Genomic DNA, 7,827 nt, shown 5'->3' with positions numbered 1-7,827 from the left:
TCCAGGAGGCATCCGAAATAGATGCCCGAGCCACCTCAGCTGGCTCCTCTCGATGTGGAGGAGCAACGGCTCTACTCTGAGCTCCTCCCGAGTGACCGAGCTTCTCACCCTATCTCTAAGGGAGCGCCCAGCCACCCGACGGAGAAAGCTCATTTCGGCCGCCTGTATCCGGGATCTTGTCCTTTCGGTCATGACCCACAGCTCATGACCATAGGTGAGAGTAGGAACGTAGATTGACCGGTAAATCGAGAGCTTTGCCTTACAGCTCAGCTCCTTCTTCACCACGACAGACCGGTACAGCGACCGCATTACTGCAGAAGCTGCACCGATCCGTCTGTCAATCTCACGTTCCATCCTTCCCTCACTCGTGAACAAGACTCCAAGATACCTGAACTCCTCCACTTGAGGCAGGAACTCTCCACCAACCTGAAGTGGGCAATCCACCCTTTTCCGACTGAGAACCATGGCCTCGGACTTGGAGGTGCTGATTCTCATCCCGGCCGATTCACACTCGGCTGCAAACCGTCCCAATGCACACTGAAGGTCCTGGTCTGAGGATGCCAACACGACAACATCATCCGCAAAAAGCAGCGACGAAATCGTATGGTCCCCAAACCGGACACTCTCCGGCCCTTGGCTGCGCCTAGAAATTCTGTCCATAAAAATTATGAACAGAACCGGTGACAAAGGGCAGCCCTGCCGGAGTCCAACATGCACCGGGAACAGGTCTGACTTATTGCCGGCAATGCGAACCAAGCTCTTGCTCCGGTCGTACAGGGACCGAACAGCCCTAAGTAGGGAGCCGCCGACCCCATACTCCCGGAGCACCCTCCACAGGATGTCGCGAGGAACACGGTCGAATGCCTTCTCCAAGTCCACAAAACACATGTGGACTGGTTGGGCAAACTCCCATGAACCCTCCAGCACCCTGGAAAGGGTATAGAGCTGGTCCAGTGTTCCACGACCGGGACGAAAACCACACTGTTCCTCCTGGATCCGAGGTTCCACTATCGGCCGAATTCTCCTCTCCAGTACCCTGGCATAGACTTTCCCAGGGAGGCTGAGAAGTGTGATCCCCCTATAGTTGGAACACACTCTCCGGTCCCCCTTCTTGAAAAGAGGGACCACCACCCCGGTCTGCCAGTCCAGAGGTACTGTCCCCAACCGCCATGCGATGTTGCAGAGGCGTGCCAGCCAAGACAGCCCCACAACATCCAGAGACTTGAGGTACTCGGGGCGGATCTCGTCCACCCCCGGTGCCTTGCCACCGAGGAGCTTTTTAACTACCTCGATGACTTCAGCCCGGGTGATGGACGAGTGCTCCTCCGAGTCCCCAGCCACTGCTTCCTCAACGGAACACAAGTCGGTGGGATTGAGGAGATCCTCGAAGTATTCCTTCCACCGCCCGACGATATCCCCAGTTGAGGTCAACAGGTGCCCATCTCTACTGTAAACAGTGTTGGTAGGGCACTGCTTCCCCCTCCTGAGGCGTCGAACAGTTTGCCAGAATCTCTTCGAGGCCAACCGATAGTCCTTCTCCATGGCCTCACCGAACTCCTCCCAGGCCCGAGTTTTTGCCTCCACGACTACCCGGGCTGCAGTCCGCTTGGCCTGCCGGTACCTGTCAGCTGCCTCCGGAGTCCCACAAGCCATCCAGGCCCGATAGGACTCCTTCTTCAGCTTGACAGCATCCCTTACTTCCGGTGTCCACCACCGGGTTCGGGGATTGCCGCCTCGACAGGCACCGGAGACCTTACGGCCACAGCTCCGAGCAGCCGCAGCGACAATGGAGGTGGAGAACATGGTCCACTCGGACTCAATATCTCCAGACTCCCTCGGGATCCGGTCGAAGCTCTGCCGGAGGTGGGAGTTGAAGATCTCTCTGACAGGGGGCTCGGCCAAACGTTCCCAACAGACCCTCACAGTACGTTTGGGTCTGCCGAGTCTGTCCAGCTTCCTCCCCCGCCATCGGATCCAACTCACCACCAGGTGGTGATCAGTTGACAGCTCCGCCCCTCTCTTCACCCGAGTGTCCAAGACATATGGCCGAAGGTCTGATGACACGACCACAAAGTCGATCATCGACCTCCGGCCAAGGGTGTCCTGGTGCACGTAAAACATTTGTAATTTAAAAAAAAAAAAAAAATTTTGATGATTAGAGCTTACAGCTGATGAAAAAAAAAAAAAAAAATCCACTATCTAGAATGTATGAAAGTTTCACTTTTTGAAATGTAAAAAAAAAAAAAAAAAAAAATACACTTATTTTCTTACTTATTGAGATGCACATGTATTTGTAATTTAAATATCTTAATTTTGGAAAAAAGTTGTCTTTGAAAAATCAAATGTTTTTCTTAGTATAAATAAGTTTTATTTAGTCATCTTTATATTAGGGCTGCCCTCAGCTAAGGATATTTTATAGCAAGAACCGCTCCATCTTTCAGCAAGTATAGGTCTCTGCAGGAAAGTAATGGGAGTTACCAGATCAGGGTGTTATTACACCATAATACCTGATTGGCTGACGTCATAGTGACGTTAGGTTTAGAGGTGGGGTTGGTAAGGGGGATCATTTAGATTGCATGATTTAGAAACACCCAGCAGTTTGAAAACACCCACAAGGTGATAAATGCCCGCTTTGCTCTGCAGAGACCTAAGTCTCTCTTTCAGTATCAAACGATGTGCAAATCTAGAAGGATCAAATCCAGTCTCTTCCGGGGGAAGTGCCCATAGGAGTTCCACCCTTCATTACATAATAAAGAAAAAACATTCCAAAACTAATAAGAAGCCCGAAAGTGTGTATTTGGCATAGAAATACTCTGTTATATGTAAAAATTGTTTATCGAAACTTTAGCCATGCTTAGCATGAGAATCCAACTCTTTTAACAGTGTTAACAACTCTAAATGCATGAAACAGCATTAGACCTCCCCTTTAATAAACCATTGAAATCATTACAGTGAAACTTTAATTGCCTACATAGCTTAAAAAGTGCTCAAGTCCACGCATAAAACTTGCCACAGCACACTGGCAGAAGTAATGATTACAAATGTGTCAAGAAGGAGACTGCATTTTTTACGGTACAGTACGGTGCATATAATGAAATTCTAACAAAATGCGCTGCAAATCCTCACAACACATGCATATAACGAAATGCGCTGAAAATCCTCATAACACATGCATATAACGAAACACGCTGCAAAATCTCACAACACATGCATTAACGAAACACACTGCAAATCCTCACAACACATGCATATAACGAAACACACTGCAAATCCTCACAACACATGCATATAACGAAAGCGCAGCAAAATCTCACAACACATGCACACTGTATAACGAAAGTGCTGCAAATCCATCACAACACTTGCATATAATGAAAGCGCTGCATATACTTCACAACACATGCCAATTAAGAAATGCTGCAAATCCTCACAACACATGCATTAAAGAAATGCGCTTCAAATCCTCACCACACATGCAAATGAAAAAATGCGCTACAAATAGCACTGACCACAATGGAAATGTTTCAAGGAGACCCCAAAAAGTGTGGGACCCTGCTGGGATTTGCTTATGGTGCAGTGGCTACTGGTCAGTGGAGTTGTTGGTGTACTGAAAGGCAAGTTTTTTATTTTTATTTTTTAAACACCCTGATTGCATGATTTATTTATCTTTTGGAGATTATTAGCCTACATAAGCTGAATAATTACATGATTAAATTTAAAACGTTACTTTAAGATGGCTAACTTTAATATCCTCAGCTAAATATAATTTCAAGGTTAATTAATGTGCATGTGTTGTGAGGATTTGCAGTGCGTTTCGTTATATGCATGTGTTGTGATGATTTGCAACACTTGTGTTCTCAAACTGATGAAGATGTTTTCTTCATTTGCTGGTGTTTTTTCAATTTGCATGTTTCCTTAAGTTGCAGCGTGTTGAGCTCTCTTGGCCACTGTATTTTAATGATTTATTGATAAACTAGCACTTTCTTCATTTTCTGGTAATAATCTAAAATTTTGTTAGTCTAACGATTAGTCGACTATTAGGTGTCACGCTGTCTAGTCTCTGTTTCCCTGGGTGTCCACTAGTGGGCTCACTTCCCCTTAGGCACTTCACCATAAGCACTAGAATTCCTCTAGTCTGGTCCTGTCTTCACAGTAATTGCACTCCAGTTAACTGCACCAGGTGCAGGCAATATATTGTCATTAGCCTCCTTATAAATACCATTCTTTCCCTGTTGTTTGTATGGAGTCCCTACCCTTCGTGTTACCAGCCTCTCGTATTCCGAGTGCCCTCAGTATCTTCTCATCCTCCGAGTTCTCGATCCTTTTCCTTACCTCTTCCCTCTTTTGTTTTGTTTTGTTTATCTTTGGACTGTCTGTTTTGGCTTTGACCTGTGCTTGTTTTACCAAGATTTGGATTACCAGTGAATGACTAATAAACATCTGCGATTGGATCTCTCGTTCTCCCTGTGTTTCACTGGTCGTGAATCGTCACAGAAGGACTCCATCTAAAGAGATCCAGTGGTATGTCTATTCCAATTTCCTCCCCAGCCACCAAGTGGGAGAAGAATGGCTTTGAGGGTACTCGCCTGGTTGTGTTCCGTGGGACCAGGGGAGGTCGCTCAGGAGTGAGTGGGCGAGAGGAGGTCCGACTCTTGTTTTACCACGATTTGGATTACCCCTGAATGGCTAATAAACATCTGCGATTGGATCTCTCGTTCTCCCTGTGTTACACTGGTCTCGAATCGTCACATTAGGGGGCAGCCCAACTTTATATACTGTTTTAATATTTAGAATTTGGTTTTATTTGTATATTTTAATTAAATTTTTGTTTATTTTGTGCTTTTGTGTTTATTTATTTTTTATTATTAAATGAATGTTTAAGTTTTAGGTTTTTTATTAATTTAGCAGTGGTATTTAAACTTAGCTTAAACTTACTTTATTTCTCTTACTTGCCAAGGCAACATTTCTAATTGCTATTACTCTTATTATCGTACTAATCAAGTTTTTCATTTAATATTTGTTTTATTTTATTTTTAACTTTTTGTTAATACCAATTTTAGATTAGAATCTGATTTTTAATCATCCATGAGCTTGTGTGAGCAATATGCTCAATTTTCATATCGTCCAATCTTCAACCGGTGAGATCGCCAATACACTGTTTTATCGTGCTAATTTATTTATTTACTTGATTTCATTGCCGGAAAGTGAAACAACTCCAGCAAAAGGCTAAAAAGCAGCCAAATGACTGAATTTGTATTTAACATGTTAGCAATTTAATATAAACATTGTAAGTTCCTAAATTTAATGCTTAAGTTTCCTTAGTTATTCAAAAAGCAGCTGCAGAAAACGAGTAAAGAATATTTACATCAAGTGCACATGTACATGCACTTTAAAAAAACACTCCCATTACAATCAGCGAAGCTGTCTACAATGTATTATGAATAAATCTCTTACATACATATTTTACATGTACATCTGCCCTGAGAATTTGTGAGAGAGCTGAACTCTGTTTTAGCAATGACTCATCTGAATGCCTCTGATTGGCCATTGCATTCATAAACTCAACCTAATTGTGTGTGATTGGTCATAAAGCACAACACTGTAAAAACGCAGAAAAAGAAATATCATGGAACACATAAGCCCTAATATTAAGTATTAGCTTAATATTATTAATAATAATCATCTTGCTATTTTCAAAGGCATCAGCCACAGGTGATATCTCTGACACACAATACTATCGTATATCGGCACAACCTACCGTGAAAACCTTCTGTTTTTACTTTTACTAGAATTATATCCCTCCCTTTTCTAACTTGTTCTGTTCTAGACAATGTTTGAAACTTTGTATTGCTAGCATACCTTATGATAAATCTATTCTTGTATACCTCATTTGCAAGTTGCTTTGGATTAAAGCATCTGATAAAAGAAAACATGTAGATGTAATTTTTAGCTTTAATTTACAATAAAATAAAATTAAATGATAAATTTATGCATTTAGCAGGCGCTTTTATTCAAAGCGACTTACAGTGCATTCAGTTTAACATTTTTTACCTAACATAATACTAACACTAACAAGACAAGACAAGATATTCATGCATTTATATTGACAAAATAAATAAATACAGCTTTCTGTGCAGGAAGGGGGTCTTCTTGGCATCAAAATATCTATAAAAAAAAACCTTCATGATTTCTGCTTGTGATGAAGCATCATACAGTGTGCAGTGCTGTTATTTAGTGGATACTGAGTCTGACTGAAAGTGTGCAGTGAACTATTCCATTTGCAGTTTCATCTTCCTGTTTTTTCTTTCGAAGCCTGTGAATCCAGCGTTGCGTGACAACGTTTTTCAACCAGCTGGAGGACGATGTGAGCCGGATCGTGCAGCATGACAAGCACATAGAGCAGTACAGCAACAGCGCCGGCCACGAGGTCAACACCTCCTCAGAGCAGGAGCAGGTCAGAAAACTGGCTCATTCACTCTTCTTGAGCAATATACAAGAAAAAATACCCCCCAAAAGTGCAGAATTTGTACAAATCTGTTGTACCGCAATTTAGAATGTAGCTCAGTGTAACGCCACAACTGTTATTTTTGTTTTCTTTCTTAAAACTCCCAGGATGTGAGAACTGAGCAGTTAATATATGAGCTGGAAAAGAAAGACCAGGAAATTATAAAGTTGAAAAAGACTATTTCACAATGGTAGGTAAGATGCTGTGATGTGGAGATATCATTTATTATGACAGTTCTACAGAACATCTGCATATGCAATGGAAACCAGATTTATTTTTTAAATTAAGTATTATTATTAATATTTTTTAATGAATGCATGTTTTTCATTTAACAGTCACAGGGCTGCACAATTAACTGAAAAACGAGACTGTTCATGAAAATGATCAATTAGGTGTCGATTCTTTTAAGGCTGATTTAGGTTTTGTCTGAATGTTTGTTATAAGGAAATACATTTTGGCAAAATTTGGGTTAACTGTTGTGATGGGTTTGATGGTTTGCTGGAATGTGTTTTTGACTAACTCAACAACTCGCTGTGATTAAGAGTTCAGACTTGAGTGATTTAAGAGTATATTTGTGTTTACTAATTATCATTGTCATTTACCAGGAAAGATATAAGGAAGTGAAGGCCAGAAACGCTCAGCTGCTTAAAGTGCTTCAACAGGAAGAGAGTGAGTGCAGAATATCATACAAGTCGGACATACTGCAGTCTAGCTTTCATTCTTGTTAGTTATTCAACTTTATTAATATTCAGTGAAGGACAAAGCTGAAATTCTGCTGCAGGTGGAGGAGCTCCAGAACATTAAAGAAGAGCTGTCCTCACAGGTTTGTGTCTGCACAGCCAATCCTTCACTGAATACACTTGCTTTGGCCTTAATCATAGAGTTGTGTTGCTGAAATATTTTGTGCATACCAAAATGTGTTTTGCCTTTCCAGGTGACACAATTACACACAGCTCTGGAGCAAGATAGGTCAAAAGTGAAGGGCGTACAGTCAGAGCAACCGAAACATCAGGTATGATACACCCAAACCTGCTGGGACAATCATAAGCCCCTTTCACACTGCACATTGGTCGCTGGAAAATTGCCGGAATATTGTCGGATTGGAACGAGCTCTGTGTGAACAAAAGCCAGAACCAATGCTGTAAAGGGTGTGTCTTACTAGTGATGACGCACGTTATCACGTGACTCTTTAACCAGGTGTTTTGAAGGCATATCAATATTAGAGACGAAAAAATGTGCAAACTGTAATGAAGCAGAGATCAGTTAGTTTCTCACTTTCCACATTCGCCAGTTTCAGTGAAAGTTAACTTTCCTAGCATTTT

Source organism: Carassius gibelio, chromosome B8 (assembly GCF_023724105.1).
Source record: "Carassius gibelio isolate Cgi1373 ecotype wild population from Czech Republic chromosome B8, carGib1.2-hapl.c, whole genome shotgun sequence".
Taxonomy (NCBI): Eukaryota; Metazoa; Chordata; class Actinopteri; order Cypriniformes; family Cyprinidae; genus Carassius; species Carassius gibelio.
Note: the sequence above shows the minus strand (reverse complement) of the source record.